Source organism: Orycteropus afer, unplaced genomic scaffold (genome assembly GCF_000298275.1).
Source record: "Orycteropus afer afer isolate SDZICR_OR568_19922 unplaced genomic scaffold, OryAfe1.0 scaffold00059, whole genome shotgun sequence".
In the NCBI taxonomy this organism is placed as follows: domain Eukaryota; kingdom Metazoa; phylum Chordata; class Mammalia; order Tubulidentata; family Orycteropodidae; genus Orycteropus; species Orycteropus afer.
Window position 1 is genome coordinate 2,884,690 of NW_006921646.1, and position 17,655 is coordinate 2,902,344.

General features: G+C 40.7%; 1 protein-coding gene across 1 annotated transcript in view; it reads left to right on the forward strand.

Annotated features, from left to right (window-relative positions):
- Positions 1 to 17,655, forward strand: part of ANKS1A (ankyrin repeat and sterile alpha motif domain containing 1A) — a 276,183-nt gene that overhangs the window by 59,655 nt on the left and 198,873 nt on the right. The window lies entirely within an intron of this gene.

Here is a 17,655-nt window from a genome sequence, read left to right on the forward strand (position 1 = left end):
ATATTTCTTCCTCACATTTATTTACAAGGAAACTTTTAATTCTTAGTAGCTTAGTGGTCATTACTAGTTTTAGTTTCACAGCCTTGTTTTTCCGAGAAGCCTTGTATCTTAGCAGACTCTTGCTTTCTTTCCTATCTGTAAATGATTATTTATTTATATATTTTTAAAATAAACCCATATGTGGTGGGCCTGCCACAAATGCTCTATTTGATGTATGTTTTCCCAATCTAGGGTTCCTCCTTCCTGTTTCGATGGCTCATAGAATGGCTTTCCTGAAGTCTGTATGACAGATGACATCAAGCTTAAGAGAAAAAACTAGTCTGGTTAGTCCCTGGCTGTGGCTCGAAAATGAGCGTGTAATTAGGCCTTGGGGCAGAGGCTCTCACACTTGCTTTGTGAGTCTGTGATAGAAGGGTGAACTTGAGCTGGTGGGTCCAGGGGTGGCTGAGTAGGAAATGCGGAACCTTTCTAGAGAAGTAGCTGAGAAAACATAAAGGAGGCATAAGTGACATGACATGAAGGAGGAGGCTTCTTGCCAGGAATTGGAGAATCTAATTTTGTTAGTAGAATTCTAGGGGAACAGCCAGATGGGTTTGGGAAACTGGGGGAAAAGTAGTATCAGCCTGAAACTGCGGGGAGGGCAGTGTTTTTCTAGGATTCAGACCAACATGAGCTTTCTTTAGTTTCTTTAGAGCAGTGATTCTCAATGAGGGGCAGTTTTGCTTCTCTCCCTTCTCCTTTTCCAAAGGGACATTTGGCAAGATCTAGAGACATTTTTGGTTATTATAACTGGGAAGGAGGTGCTACTGGCAACTAGTTGTAGAGGGCAGGAATACTAAACATTATACAGTGCTTGGGATAGCCCCACAACCAAGAATTATCAGCCTCAAGGGTCAATAGTGCTGAAGTTGAGAAATCCTGCTTTAGAGAGAGTCTTGACATATCTTCACCAGGAATAGAATTATTGGGAACTGAAACTAGAGGTGGCTTAGGTCATGTATGTGTTAACCTGTCCTACTAAGCTAAATTGAAGAAAAGTTATGATTAAGGCTGGATTTGTCTAGTTCTTTATCTGATATTGTTTGTATCTTTTGATAATCACAAATTGTAGTAAAAAAAGCTTTGACATTCCCAGTTGCTGGCATGCCAGCAAAGGATATAGGTGAGGGATAAGGTAGATAAGTAGAAAATTCTGGGGCTTGGGGCTCTCCGACCATTCTCTGGGAGGTGGTAACATGGGAAACTTATGTGTGGTAGCTGGGAAAGCTGTTCAGGGACCACCTATGTCTTCCCTTGACCATCTATACCCATGATGAGATGTGTTTAAAGGAGCAAACCATCCCTCAGAAGCTTCCAGAGTACTCTGAAAGTACAGTGATCCCAGCCTCTCATAGAGCTATGCTTCTTGAGCTAAGGATTGAGAGAAATTACCTCTATCCTTGAATGTATTTGAGGGAGGGATGCTGGTGAAGCCAAAGACCTTTCTTTAAGGAGAAAATCAGTTGCTGTTGAGTCATTTCCAACTCATGACAGCCCCAGGTGTATCAGAGTAGAACAGTGCTGCAAAGAATTTTCAATGGCTGATTTTTCAGAATGGATCTCTAGGAGTTCCTTCTGAGGTGTCTCTGGATGGACTCAAACCTCCAATCTTTTGGTTAGCAGCTGAGTGCATTACCTGTTTATACCAGTTAGGAACATTCTCTAAGGAAATACCATCATCTTATTCATCTTTTACATTGTTTTGTGACTCCCTGTAATTTGTGTCATGCAGCTAAATTTGAATACCTTAGAACAGTATTTCTCCACTGTAGAATCCTTGACCCCAAAGGGCTGTGGACTGTGAGGTACAAAATATGCAGTTAAAGACAGGTATGTGTTCTGTATCAGCTTTGAAGTGGATTTTATTTTGGAACATTCGTGTTGGTTAGATGTTAGTTTAAGGAGTGCTACAGTTCATTCATAGTCTTGTTACCCTGGTGCCCCCCAACGTCCCAGGAGAAGAAAGCTCCTCTTTCTGCTGCTGCTGGGAGTAAAATCTCACCAGAACCAATCCCTTATTAGTGGCTTCACCTTACTTCCTCTCTTCACTTAGCACATTAGCTAGTGTGCACATTGGGCGCCAGGCTGTGTGTGTGGGGGGGTGTAGCATGAATCCTACCATTGAGTAACTTATAATTATGGTGCAATATGAGGCAGTTTACAATGATTGTATATAGAGGTTAGGAGTGTGGGCTCTGGCTCACGGTTACCTGGGTTTGAATCCTGATTCCAGGACTTGTTGCTATGTAACCTTAAGCCAATTAGCCTACCTTTGCCTCAGTATGTCCATTTGTAAAATGAGATTAATAATTCCATCAGGTTGTTGTAAGAATTGAATGAGCACAGAACACTTGGAATGGTGGTTGTTATTTATGTAATAATGTTGTTATTATTACATAAAATGGTATAGTAAGACTATAAGTGCTAGAGGAATTCAGAGGAGGAGGAGCTAAAGGAATTGTGGTCAGGAGAGACTTCCTTGGTGGGGTTTGAGGGTTGTGAAGGTTTTAATTAGGCAAAGAGAACAATTGCAGATAATGTTCTAGGCTGGGGGAGTAATGTGCATAAAGATGCTGAAGTAGAAAGGGGCTTGGTATGTTCTAGGACAGTGGGAAATGAAATTGGATATATGATTTTGGGGACAGGAGATAGAGGGACTTGATAAACAGGCACTAAACGTTAATCTTTATAGACAGTACAAGGGGGCCATCAGGGATTTCTGAGCTGTGGAAAGGCATAAGGAACTGGAAGTTCATGGCAGAGAAGTCTGCTGTGCACTTACAGGAGGGTTAAAATGAGCAGCATCAGGATTTGGAAGGCCAGCCAGGAATCTGTTCTGATAGCTCATTCCAGTCTGCAGTAAGTGATAACCATAGGAATAAAGAGGATGGGGTAGATGTAGTTTGAAATAATACTGTAATATGCAGGATTTGATGATTGATGAAGGCACAAGGAGATAAGTACAAGGTAATCGAAGTTTCCAATCTTATATGAATGGCTGTGCAAAAAAACTGGTCAGAGGGATGGCTATGGGAAGGAGGCGCAGTTTAGTGACAATCAAGAGGAGCCTATTTCCCGAACTGAAATGGTTTCTTTAGCACTGTGATTTGAATCCAGGAGCAGTAGGCAAGGCTAGCATTTACCCCATTGCTTCACACAATGTCCAGCTCCATTTGGTCTGCTTTATGCAGAGCCTCAGATTTTGGCACTTGTTTCTTAGTAGTTACTACTCAACTTTACTGACTGTTTTCCTGGACAGTCTCAAGCCACAGGCTCTTCACAGTGTCCAGTGGTATTTGGCCTTCAATCCTGTTTTCCACAAAAGGATCTCTGACCTTTGATAGGGGTTGAGGATATTGTCTTCCCTTCCCTATAGTACATACTTAAATTTTTTTTTATTAAGAATATACACAGCAGAACACCGGTTCAACAATTTCTACATGTACAATTCATTGTCATTGATTACATTCTTCAAGTTGTACAACCGTTTGTTCTCATCCTCCTTTTCCAAATTATTCCTCACTCATTAACATAAACTTACTACCCCCTCAATTTGATCTCATATTGTTGTTGTTGTTGTTGTTTGCCGTCGAGTCAGCCCCGACTCATAGCGACCCCTCCTTGGGTTTCCGAGGCAGTATCACTACGGAAGTAGGATTGCCCAACCTTCCTGATCTCATATAGATAGTTCTTTTAAAGAGCACAATGCTCAAGGTAGCCATTCTCTACCAACCAAGTTAAACTGTTGTTTGGTTCAAAGAAGGCATCAGATATTTTTGGTTTAAAGTTTAAAGATTTTCTCAGAGGAATAGTTTTGAGGATTCATCAGCTTCAAGGCCCTAAAAATTGAGAATTTGAAATTCTGTGCTGCATTTCCCCCCTTTTGATCAGGACTCTGCTATAGAATCCTTGATCAAAAGTGAACCACATACTTTCACTATTTCAAATGTCTTAAAGCTTCTCAGCTACCATGGCCAGGCACTGACAGTGATGACTTTGAGCTTGCAAAGGAGGAAACACAGTGGAAGAAAACAGCAGCCTTTTAGAGCCCCAAGTTTCACAGGATCATTTTCGATGTCTAAGATTTTCATGCCTGGAATCACTCTGTTGGGAGCACTCTGTGACAGGGAAGCTCCAATTTTATGATAAGAGCTCAGGCTTCCCCCAGGCCAGCACTTTAACCTAAACCCCCAAGTAAAGCATTATCACAGCAAGTGGATTGGGGTAAGGATTTTATCCATGTGTGCTTTGTCTCAGTTTTTGTTTCTGTTGTTGTTGTTGTTGTTGTTGTTATGTGCCATCGAGTCGGCCCCGACTCATAGCGACCCCTCCTTGGGTTTCCGAGGCAGTATCATTACTGAAGTAGGATTGCCCAACCTTCCTTCCGAGGAGTGGCTGGTGGGTTTGAACCGCCAGCCTTCTGGTTAGCAGTCAAGTGCTTTAGCCACTATGCTACCAGAGCTCCTTTTGTTTCTAGGACAATCTTAAAATCTTTTTTTAAACTCTCCCCCCCCCCTTTTTTTTGCTGTGTCAGATACTATTCTAATATTTTACATGTACTACGTCATTTAGTCTTCAAAATAACCCTATGAGTTAGGTACTCTTATCCTATTTTACAGCTCAGGAAATTGAGGTACAGTACAGTTTAGCAGCTTGCCCAGTGTCATATACATGGTATTGTGTGACTGGGATTTGAATCCTATTAGGCTGGCTTTTGGGCCCCTGATCTTAATCCATTTTTAAGGTGGAATTTTCTGTTTCCTCTGTTTAGTTTTATTAAGGAAATTGGTCTAGGAATGTCATACAGTGGCATAAGAGGGAGTATAAACCTGGTTTGAACCCTAGCTATGTAGCCTTGGGTAAGTTAGCTTCCTTGAGCCTCAGTTTGTAAATCTGTGTAATGAAGCTAACACTTATTGTGAGGACAGGAGATAGTTTATGTAAAGTGCCTAGAATTTAGTAGCTGTGGGGTCTTGGTTTAGTTACTTAGCCTAATCTGTAAAATGAGGATTATAATTCCTATCTCTGTCCAGTAAGGCACTTAGAAGAATGTCTGGGATGTTGTAAATACTAAGTACTATCAGTACTAGCAAACTATCAATTCATATTTTTGTTGTGTTTCAGTATACTTTTTTGTACATGTGTTTAATCCATACTTCTGGTGTGATGGTGGTGGTCTCATTCTGGCTTAGCCTTAGTTCTGTAGTGCTTCTATAACAGAAATACTAAAAGTGAATTGCTTTAACAAAGAAAATTATTATCTTACAATTTAGGAGGCTAGAAGTCTGAGTTCAGAGTGCTGGCTCTAGGAGCTGAGTGGACAGGGCCCTTGACCTTGGGCTTCAGCTCTGCCTCTTTTTCCAGGACCACTGGAGCAAGCTAGAGGCTTCTTTCAACTCAGCTGGCTGCTGAGGCTAACATATCCAAGATCGGCAGGTAAAATAGTAGATTGTTGGCTCACAGGCTGTGCAGGCAACAATCACAAGATCGCCAGGCAACATGGCAGGCCACCAGTTCAAGTCCAGGAGCTGGAGATGAAGATTGAACCAATTGTAGGATCCTTTCTGTATATACTGGAAAATGGCCACATCCTGAAGGCAGCTCTCCCTCAACCAATTAACTGCCCATAGCACATTCCACTGGGGAGGTGATTACACCACATCCAGTCTCATCATGAGGAATAACTATATCCAGCTGCCAAGCCACTCAAAATCATGGCCCAGCCAAGTTGACAAACAACTGCTACAGCCTGTTTTGTTAGATTTCATGTACTTTTGGTTCTCATAAGCAAAAATGGCTTTGATGGTAGAGGCTCAGTAAGATTATAATAGATGAATGAATAAATGTATTCTACCCATGTTTGTTTTTACCATCTTCTGCAGTCTGAAACTGACCAAACATGCAGTTAAGATGCATTGATAATTACTGATGATTGGAATGCAAAAATTGGAAACGAAGAAGCATCTGTAGTTAGAAAATAAGGCCTTGATGATAGAAATGATGCTGGAGATCACATGATAGAATTTGATGAGATTAATGACTTAATCATTGCAAATACCTTTTTTCAACAATGTAAACTGCATCTATACATGTGGACCATACCAGATGGAATAGACAGGAATCAAATTGAGTACATCTGTGGAAAGAGACAGCAGAGCAGCTCAGTATCATCAGTCAGAGCAAGTCTAGTGGCCAACTATGGAACAGACCATCAGTTGCTTATATACAAGCTTAAGTCAAAGCTGAAGAAAGTTAAAACAAGTGCACACGAGACAAAATATAACCTTGAGTATATCCCACCTGAATTTAGAGACCATCTAAAGAATAGATTTGCCAAATTGATCACCAATGACCAAACACCAGATGAATTGTGAGATGACATCAAGAACATCATACATGAGGAAAACAAAAGGTCATTAAAAAGACAGGAAAGAAAGAAAAAAACAAAATGGATGTCAGAAGAGATTCTGAAGCTTGCTCTTGAATGGAGAGTAGCTAAAGTGAATGGAAGAATTGATGAAGTGAAAGAGCTCAATAGAAGATTTCAGAGGGTGGCTTGAGAAGTCAGAGTATTATAAGGGAATGTACAAAGACCTGGAGTTAGAACACCAAAAGAGAAGAAGACCTTCAGCACTTCTCAGGCTGAGAGAACTGAAGAAAAAGTTCAAACCTCAAATTGCAATATTGAAGGTTTCTATGGACAAAATATTGAACAATGCAGAAGAAGATGGAAAGAATACACAGAGTCACTGTACCAAAAGAACTGATGGTATTGAAGGGAGAAGTCCAAGCTGCACTGAAGGAATTGGTGGCTCTAGGAATTGATGGGATACCCATTAAGATGTTTCAACAAACGTGTGTAATGCTGCAAGTGCTCACTCATTTATGCCAAGAAATGTGGAAGACAGCTACCTGGCCAACCGACTGAAGAGATCCATATTTGTGCCCATTCCAAAGAAAGGTGATCTAACAGAATGTTGGATGTGTATGTGAAATGTGAAAATTCTCAAAAAAATATCAGTAATATCACATGCAAATAAAATTTAGCTGAAAATAATTCAAAAACAGTTGTAGTATATTGACAGGGAACTGCCATAAATTCACGCTGGATTCAAAAGAGGATGTGGAATGAGAGATATCATTGCTGATGTCAGATGGATCATGGCTGAAGCAGAGTATACCAAAAAAAATGTTTACCTGTGTTTTATTTGACTATGCAAAAGCATTCAACTGTGTGGATCATGACAAATTAGGAGATAACATTGTGCAGAATGGAAATTCCAGAACACTTAATTGTGCTCATGAAGAATCTGTACTTGGACCAAGAGGCAGTCATTGGAACAGAACAAGGGAATATGGCATTGTTTAAAATCAGGAAAGGTGTGTGTCAGTGTTGTATCCTTCCACCATGCTTACTCATTCTATATGCTGAACAAATAATCAGAGAAGCTAGACTGTATGAAGAAGAACTTGGCATCAGAATTGGAGGAAGAGTCGTGCAGGTGACACAACCTTGCTTGCCAAAAGCAGAGGACTTGAACCACTTACTGATGAAGATTGAAGACAATAGTCTTCAGTATGGATTACATCTCAACATAAAACAAAAATCCTCACAATTGGGCCAGTAAGCAACATCATGATAAATGGAGAAAAGATTGAAGTTGTCAAGGATTTCATTTTACTTGGCTCCACAATCAACACCCATGGAAGTAACGGGTAACAGTCAGGAAATCAGATGACATATTCCATTGGGCAAATCTGCTGCAAAAGACCTCTTTAAAGTGATAAAGAGCAAAGATGTCACTATATATATATATGTATATATATATATATATATATATATATATATATATATATTTGTTGTTGTTATGTGCCCTCGAGTTGGACCGACTCATAGAGACCCCTCCTTGGGTTTCCGAGGCAGTATCACTATGGAAGTATTGCCCCATCTTCCTTCCGAGGAGTGGCTGGTGGGTTTGAACCGCCAGCCTTCCGGTTAGCAGTCAAGTGCTTTAGGCACTATGCTACCAGAGCTTATATATATATCTTTTTCCACTGGTTACATTCTCTACAGTGTAACATCCCACCTGCTCCCTGTGGTTACCCTTTTCCCTGTGTCTTTCTTGCCTGTGCATTCATGCCTCCCTACATTTCTCCCTGTGCTCCTGTGGTTGATTGTTCTAAGGAGTGTATCTCTGTGGTGCAAGTCTTCAGCTCATAGGCCTGTTTCCTGTTTGAGATTAAACCACAGGAGTGAGATCAATTCCAGGCCCGAGAGGTCGCTCGGGACCTTAGTCTTGGAGGTTTCACCAGTCTCTGTCACACCAGTAAGGCTGGTGTTTTTTTTTGTGATTTTGGGTTTTGTTCCACAATCTTTTCTCACTCTATACTCACTCAACTCTTACTGCCATTGAGTCGGATCCAACTCTTCCTTGGGTTACCGAGGCGGTATCACTATGGAAGTAGGTTGCCCAACCTTTCTTGCAAGGATTCCTTTCTGAGTGTTTGGCATTGGTGGCCAGGCACCATTTAGTTCTGGTCTTAGGGTCATATAGGTTGATGTTCTTCCCATGGTCTGTTAGTCTTTTGGACTGTTCCATGTGTGTTTGATTTTCTTCACTCTTCTTTGCTCCAGATGAGGAGAGAACAGTAGTTGCCACTTAGATGGCCACTTGCAAGCTTAAGAAGTTATCCTAAATTTGTCTCCTATTAGGTTTAAAATATGGACATTTTTATAGTACATAAAAATGCATATGTAGGATTGCCGTCTACCAAGCCTAGGTGCGGCTCTTACTGTCAGTTCAGTACTGTGTGCAACAGTATTTGCCTTTATTGTCTACCCCTATTGTACATCTCTCCCTGTCTTTTTCCTCATTGATACTGCACTAGTCACACACTTTCGTTATATTGGTTTTCCCTTCACCAATATCAAACCTGTCTCTTTGAAGACTAAAGTGTGCCTGACCCAGGCCATGGTCTTTTCAAAGGCCTCATATGCTTGTGAAAGCTGAGCAGTGAATAAGGAAGACCACAGAATAATTGATGCCTTTGAATTATGGTGTTGGCAAAGAATGTTGAATATACCGTGGACTGCCAGAAGAATGAGCAAATCTTTCTTGGAAGAAGTACAGCTGGAATGCTTCTTAGAAGCATGCATGGCCAGACTTCATCTCTCATACTTTGGTAACATTGTCAGAAGGGACTGACTAGTCCCTGAGAAGGATGTCATGCTTGGTAAAGTAGAGAGTCAGCAAAAAAGGGGAAGACCTTTAAGGAGATAGATTGCCACAGTAGCTGCAACAGTGGACTCAGGCATAGTAGCAGTTGTCAGGATGGCACAGGACCAGGCAGTGTTTTGCAGTACATATGTACAACAGTCTCTGATTTGAAACTGATTCACTGGCACCTAACAATAACAGGAACCCATGTTTGATGTGCCTGTTTAGCAGCTATCGCCATGAAAAGCTCCAGTTTCTCTAGAGCATGTCTACAGCTTTGCTAGTAGGGTGACTTGGCTTAACTTACCTTCAGCTGTGCATGGTTTGCCATCCAGATCTGTACCCTAGTGGGGCCGTTTTATTTTTCATCATTGTAGTTTGGAATATTTAGCCATCTGCTTTGCTTAAAATTTTTTTGTTCTTGTTTCCTTTATCCTTTTGAAATACTTTGTTTCTCTCTTTATTGTAAAAGTGGTACTGATCAACCATGACTTTTAATTATGAGACTCAGACCCCTAAAAAATTGCCTTGTCTTTTGGGCCTTACTGTCTATTGTATTTTCCCCCTGTAGTTCTGGCATATTCTCCATGGTCCTGCTGTATGACTTCTAAATTTAAGAATGAGATTTTTCTTTTTAGTTGTCTTTTATTGATAGCTATTCTCTCCTCCTTAGATTCCAAAAGACTAATTTTAACTAAACAAAAGTTTTCGTTGATCTTTTTCCTGTTATGCCAGTGGTTAGTTTTCAGCACAAGAAGTTGTTTTCCACATTTAATGTGATCATTTGTCAGCAATTCTAAACTCTCTCACAGTCTATTAGAATATTCATAATTTTATTTTTAATATTACTCAGCCCTTTTTACTTACTGGCAGGCTTTATTAGCAAGGGAGTGGTAGGCATGTCTCTCCTGGTTTGTGCTTGGAGGGTCAACATAAATAGGTAAAGCATGGAGGAGAGGAGTGAGAGAGAAATTGAGCAGTGTAATAAGGGAAAAAGAGACCAGATTCAAATATGTTCTATAAAGACTCTTTTATTAAACCTTGTTGTTGTTGTTATTATGTGCTGTCAAGCCGGACCCAACTCATAGCGAAAAGACATTTGTCCAGGATAAGGAAAATCATCAGCATATACACAGTACAGAAAGCTGAATGGAGTCCACTGAGTCACGGCCATGGGGCTAATTATATATGATTGAAAACAAAGTAAATGATCACTAACTCATGATAGGTGGCAGGTCGATTCATCACTGTCCCAGGCAGGACTACAGAAGTGGGGAAAGAACTATGATTGGGATATGTACATAATTAATGATTAAAAGAGGTTATAGGATTGGTTCTAAGGCTTGACTACCTGGCTAGGTGGCGGTCCAGATATGACTCATGGCCATGCAACCTGAGCCATAGCCACAGGGTGGTTTTAAGACAAACTTAAATTAGATAAGGACTCGCCCAGGTGAGTTCCCTAGTTCCTAATCTGCTTTCAACCACACTCTTCTTGAGGGCAAACGACCCCTCTCCAGGTTTGTCCTGGAACTTGTCTGTGGATACCCACAATGTTGGTTTAAGGGTCAGAACTCAAATGGCATCTGAAACTTCTGTCAAGGCTTAAAAGTGACCCCCTTTGTGTTTCCGAGGTGGTAAATATTTATGGAAGTAGATTGCCCAGTCTTCCTTCCACGGAGTGGCTGGTGGGTTTGAACCACCAACCTTCTGGTTAACAGTCAAGTGCCTTACGCACTAAGCCACCAGAGCTCCTTGAAAATGGAGTTAGGGCTCCTGCTATAGACCACAGCCTTCCACAAACCAAGTGCTTTAGACATGAAACTCTAATACAGCAGGAAGAAAGGTGAGTGGATGGTCCATGTGGCATCACCAGCCCAAGCTTTGGAATCCACTCCACCCCTGTTGTGCACTCTAAGTGTGATCTGGCAAGTAGAATTCCTCTAACTCCTTTCTGTGTAAAATAGGGATGGCTAATGTTTACCACCCAGTATTGCATGAGGGTTGGTCAGAATGACCTGTGGGGGACTCTTAACGTTTGTCTCACCCCTTTCTTTGGCTTTCCTCCCTGCTCTTTTGATTGTCACTAATGAAGCTAGTTTCTCTTCCTATATACAATTTCTTTTCATGGAAATTAGCTGCAGCTTTGCAAACGTTGGAATGTTATATGTCCTAAGAAGTATCATTCCCATTACCAGAGTCACAGATGTAGCTGGTCCACTTCCTAGTTGGTAAGCTGTCCCTCAGAAATGACCCTTCTTCCTTATTACTTTAGTTGGGAGAAGAGTTTTTATCCTTATTTCAAATTAAGATTGCTTTAAACCTCTAGGTTTTTATATCTTCTTAGCTTTGAGGGTTCTCAGAAGTAAGTTTTAATCTTTGTATAGAAGTCCCCTGCCCCTTGCCTTTCTGCTTTTTTATTCTCTACAAATGGTTTTACTTCGTGGTATCACATTCTTAAGAGGTATTTGTATCTTGTAAAACCTGAGTAATAGTGGTTGGAGGCAAGAAACTGCTGTCCTCCTTCTTCCAACCTGTGAGTGGCACATGAAGTAAATTTGCTTAGTCCTCTTTTTATCATTCAGGAAAGTCCCCTGTAATCTACATGCAAGCCTGGGAAAATTCACCCTAAGATGAATGTATGGATTGGTTCATTAAATATACCTTTTTCTATTATGAAGACTTCCAGGGAGCTCATATGCATTACACCCACTGCTATATAGAGTTGATTCCCAATCATAGTGACCCTGTATGACAGAGTAGAACTGCCCTATAGGGCTGCCAAGGCTGTAAATACTTACAGAGGCAAACTGCCACATCTTTCTCCCACAGAGCATCTGGTAGATTCGAACCCTTGACTTTTCAGTTAGCAGCTGATTGCTTTAACCACTGTGCAACCAAGACTTCTGTGTATGACTGGCCTTTTCTGTATTCAAAGTTTAATGAATTTATATAAAAGAGAATTACCTCAAAACATTGATAGCCACTGGAGAATGGATGGATGTTAAGAGGCTGAGGCCTGCAGAGACCAGTTGGCTGACGTCAGTGTGGTTGTGACAGATTTTAAGGTACAGAGATTAGAGGATTAATCTTAATCACAAGATTAAGATTTAATTTTAGATCTAGTCTCTGCTGTGCATTAGAGCCATTTCTCTTTTGGCCAAAGTTTCTTGATGTGTAGGATGAGAGGTTAGGAACTCTGGTAGCGTAGTGCCTAAGGCACTTGACTGCTAACCAGAAGCCTAGCTGTTCAAACCCACCAGCCACTCCTCAGAAGGAAGGTTGGGCAATCTACTTCCGTAGTGATATTGCCTCGGAAACCCAAGGAGGGGTGGCTATGAGTCAGGTCTGACTCAATGGCACATAACAACAAGAAGATGAGAGGGTTGGTCTGAGTAGTTTTTTAGCTCTACATTGTCTGATTCCTAGCTCTCTGCTTGTATAAGTAATGAGATATGCCATAAGGAGTTTTGTGTGTTATACTGGTCTTTGACCTGGTTATAACTACCATATATATAGTGTTTGTTGGTTTGTTTGTTTATAGCCTTATTGAGATATATTTCACATACCATAAAATTCACCCATGTAAAGTGTACAGTATCCACAGAGATGTACAACCATCACTACGATATAATGTTAGAACATTTTCATCACCCCATAAAGAAACTTCATACACATTAGCATTCACTCCCCATTTGCTTTCAAATCTCTATAGATGTGCCTATTTGGACATTTCACATAGATGGAATATGTGCCCTTTTGTGACTAGATTATCTTACTTAGTATAATGTTTTCAAGATGTATCCATGTTGTAGCATGTTTTGGTACTTCATTCTTTTTATTGCTGGATAATATTTCACTGTGTGGGCATACCACACATTTTCATTCATGAGTAGATGAATATGTAGGTTGGTTCCACATTTTGGCTGTTAATGAATAATTCAACGTACATGTTTGAGTTTTTGTGTGGTTATATGCTTTTGTTTCTCTGGGAGTGAATTGCTCAGTCATATTTATATTTAACTTTTTGAGTACCTATCAAACTGGTTTCCACAGTAACTGCATCATGCATTACCACTGTATAAGTGACCCAATTTCTCCACATCCTCATCAATACTTGTTGTTGTCTTTATTTTAGCTCTAAGGAGCTCTGGTGAGGCAGTGGTTTGAACAAAGTGGGTGTGAAGTGGTACTTCATTGTGGTTTTAATTTGCATTTCCCTGAGGCTAATGATGTTGAGCATATTTTTCCATGTGCTTATGGCCATTTGTATATCTTCTTTGGAGAAATGTCTGTTCAAAGCCTTCGCCCGTTTTTGAATTGTGTTATTTGTCTTTTTGTTGTTGAGATGTAAAACTGGTTCCTTCTGAAAGTTTTGTTTGGTGGTCTGGAATTTCAAGTCGTGTCACTGATCATTCCACCACTACTTTTGTGGACTGTCATTGGCTAAAATAGATTATTTTTGAAATAAGCTGTTTTGTAGAAATGAAAGCCTGGAAAGATGGGAAGACAACTATTTGGGGTTTATACATGGAAAATCAGTATAAGTGTTGTGGAAGCAACTGCCCTTCCTTGAAAGCACTTAACTTCCTTTGATGCCATACCAGTGTCTGGTTTCTTCCTACCCTTTTGTAGTCTTCCCTGTCATCATCTAAACGAATGGTCAGGGCTAACCCCTATTTAAAGATACATAAATGAATTAGAAGGAAATTAATGCAGTCAAACATTTTTATTTCAGAATCTTGTGGTTTTCTTTGAATATGGCAGTTAATAGCTGATTTTTTTTTTTTTTTAGGACTCTCATTCCTGAAATTACGGCCTTAGACCAGGATACTGTGATACTAGGATTGTATCCTCATACTTGGAAAAAGGGAAAAGAGTATAGAAACCAAGTGGATAAACTGTAGATGTTGGAGTATTGAAATCTTTTCTTTTCTTTTTTTAGTTCTCCTTACAAATTGAAATATTCTCCTAGTTTTTTGAGGAAGGAAACCCTCATTCTGCTTCCCCGGATATTTTCAACACTGGGTGAAATTGATTTTTTGAGTCACTGAGGTCTGTGGAGCAGGACTAGAGCTTGGTTAGCTTTTAATTATTTCATCTTTACTCAAGGACCCTGTCTGGTTACTATCCATTTTTTTCACTTGCAGTTGTATATTGTTCAAGGATCTTATTTATAGCCCTTTCCTCAGAACCTCATACAAGAAAAATACTCTTGCAACTTTGCCTCTTAGTTAAGTGTTAGAAACTGGGCTTCATGTCAAGTTGGCTTGGAACCAGGCTGCCCATGGTCTTACACATGTGAAACCTGTTTCTTTTGGCAAAGGAGGTTGAAGAAAAAAGTGTCTACATCTCAGCTAAAACAATCTCCTCTTATTCACCTCCCTTTCTACACCTCTCCCTTTCGCCTTCTCTTATTCCTCTTCTTCCATTTTTATTTTATAAGCCTGCTGTGGATCATTTTTTCTGGATATTTCAAACATTGGGCAGCTCATGTTCCTTCTTTCATCTGTTTTTATTTCCTATCTTAGGATAGTGGCCATGTGAGGCCATTCACATTTACTCTAATGTAAGAGAATCTTTGGAGTTTTGTCTGTTGGACAGGCTTAGATTTGACTCCATTTTCATGCCTCTCTGGACAGGGGTAGACTGGTTCACATTTTTTAATAACCCATCTTCAATTCAGAAGTGGAAGTACCTTGGTGTTAGTTTGCATTAAAAACTGCTGAGGTGAGATGTGGAGCTAGGACTTGCTGATGTTGGGCCTTGGTGTTTGTATTTGTACTTGAATATGAGAATGGGAACTGCGTAAAATAATTTGGGCTCCTATTTCCTGTAACTTTGGTTGTCTCCCATCTTTTAAACTATATCCTCAAAGCATCAACATTTTCACTTAATATATATTGTTGCAATCCCCCCCCCCACGCACCCACAAGGAAATTCACACCAGTATTATTAAAAGCTCCATTGGTATTGCAAAAACGGCAAGGAGGCCACATGTTCTGACCTTCTCTAATCCCACAAGGAGAAGACAGGATTACCAGCAGTAACCCAAGGCCTATTCCTGCCAGGCCAGACATGTTGCCTCCCTCCAGCCCTTTCTTCAACCGTTCCTCCCAGAGCACCCACCACCTCTCTCCTGGGTTCGATAATTCGCTGCAGTGGCCACACAGAACTCACAGATTACAAGGTTTATTAGGGAAGCACCAAGCTACAATTTGAGTTCAGGAAAAAATGCTCAGTCTCTCTCTCCAGCCCACCATCCCTCAGACAAGAGTCTCTCACAGTCTCTTTCCGGGGTGCGTGTCTCTTGCGTCTCTTTCCCAACAACGTGTGTCTCAAGAGCCCGTGTCTCTTTCAGCAGCACGTCTTCCTCCACCAGCAGTCAGAGAGAGTTCTGCCTCCAGGACGCCTCCTTTTGAGCCCGGCGGGGTGGTCACACTAGCCAATCACAGCATCAGAACTCTAAGCACCTGAGAGAGAGTGGGCACCTCCCAGAACATTGTATTGTGCCACGCCCAACAGAAATAACCCAGGTGGATAACATTTACAATCAGCTCCTCAGTTGCTCATTCCACCACTGAGTTTACAATGATTTATGGGTAGAAAAGCCATAGTAAGTAATTTACTACACTGCAGGTATTTTCTAAATATATCTGGCTACTAGTTTTGTAAGGAGAAGCTTGGAAGAAAGAATATGTAAGTTACTTATTTAAAATGCCCCTTTATGAAGTGGTGATGTGATGAGATTGGCATGTTGCTAGCAGCTGATAGGAGTCCGTAGGTGGTGCAGAGGGTAACACTTGGCTGCTAACTGAAAGATTGAAGGTTCAAGAGTACACAGAAGTGCCTTGGAAAAAGACCTGGCAATTAGTTTCTGAAATACGAGCCATTGAAAACCCTGTGGAGCACAGTTGTACTCTAACACACATAGGGTTGCCATAAATTGGAATTAACTTGATGACAACTGGTTTAATAGCTAGCATCTTAGTTATCTAGTGCTGCTATAACAGAAATACCACATGTATTTAACAAAATTTATTCTCTCAAAGTTTAGGAGCCTAGAAGTCCAAATTCAGGTTTCCAGCGTTAGGGGAAGGCTTTCTTTGTTGGCTCTGGGGGAGATCCTTGTCTCCTTTCAACATTTATGGGCCTGGCGTCCTTGGAGATTTCCATGTATTTTGGCATCAGTTTTCTCCTGGGTCTAGGAGGTTCTTAGCACAGGGACCCTGGGTTCACAGCATGTGCTCCATTCCTAGCTCTTCCTTCTTGGTGGTACTGAGGTCCCTCTTTCTCTTCTTACTTTTCTCTCCTTTTATCTCTTGCAAGGTAAAAGGTTATGCAGAGCAGTCTCAGGGAAACTTCCCTTATTTGGAATCAAGGCTGTGACTTGAGTCAAGGTGTTGCACCCACTCTAATCTCTTTACAACTGATTGGCTGATTACATGAAGTCATATCATGGGGATGATCACATCATTTAATAACTGCCAAATTACATTATTACATAACTGCCAAACTACTGAGGATCATGGGTCAGCTCAGTTGATGCATGTGTTTGGGGACATAAATCAATCCATGACCGCCAGTAAGAGGCTTCAGGAACTTGTTTTAGTGTGCTTGGAACCCCCTAATCTATAGTGTGCATTGTAGGAGTACACATTATGTTAACCAGCTCTTACTCTAGAAGGGAAATTCAGACCAGGGTGACTGCAGAAGTAGAATGATCTTTGCTGCCATTGAAGTAGAGACTACAGAGTGTGTTAGGTACTGACTTCGTTAGTCCTCTCAGCAGTGGGTGAGAGAGCCTCCACAGCAGATCGGAACATGCAGGTCTGACTATCATAGAAGTTTGGGGAAGGTCCTCCATGAGGGCTCAGGATATGCATAGTATTGAGTTCATTGTCTTGACAACAGTTTTCATATTCTTTCCAGACTGAGGAAAAAAGAAAAATCAAATTCCTCTTCAATTGTTCATTTGCTTCCATTGCCAGGCCTTTTATCAGACCGCCGCAGTGCTTTGATTTGTTTTCCTTTTTAATGGTCAAAGTGCTACCATAATTTCAAACTAACCCTGAGTTTCTAATTCCTTCAAGAAGTTTTCACCTATGCATTGGAATGGGGGTGGTAGCTCCTATGAGTATTAAGTTCCCTCACTCTTTACATTCTCTATCCCCAACATGTATAGGATTAATGGCCTCTTTACTATCAATAATCTGAACTATATTTCTCATGACATCTAGATAAGCAAATTCCTTGGGAGCCAGACTTTTATAAGAAATTACTCTTGTTAAAAAAAGAGCATAGCACAAACAGCAGAAGAGAAACCAGATGATTGGGACCTTCTAAAAATTAAATTTTTATGTGCTTCCAAAGACTTCTCCAAAAGAGTCAAAAGAGA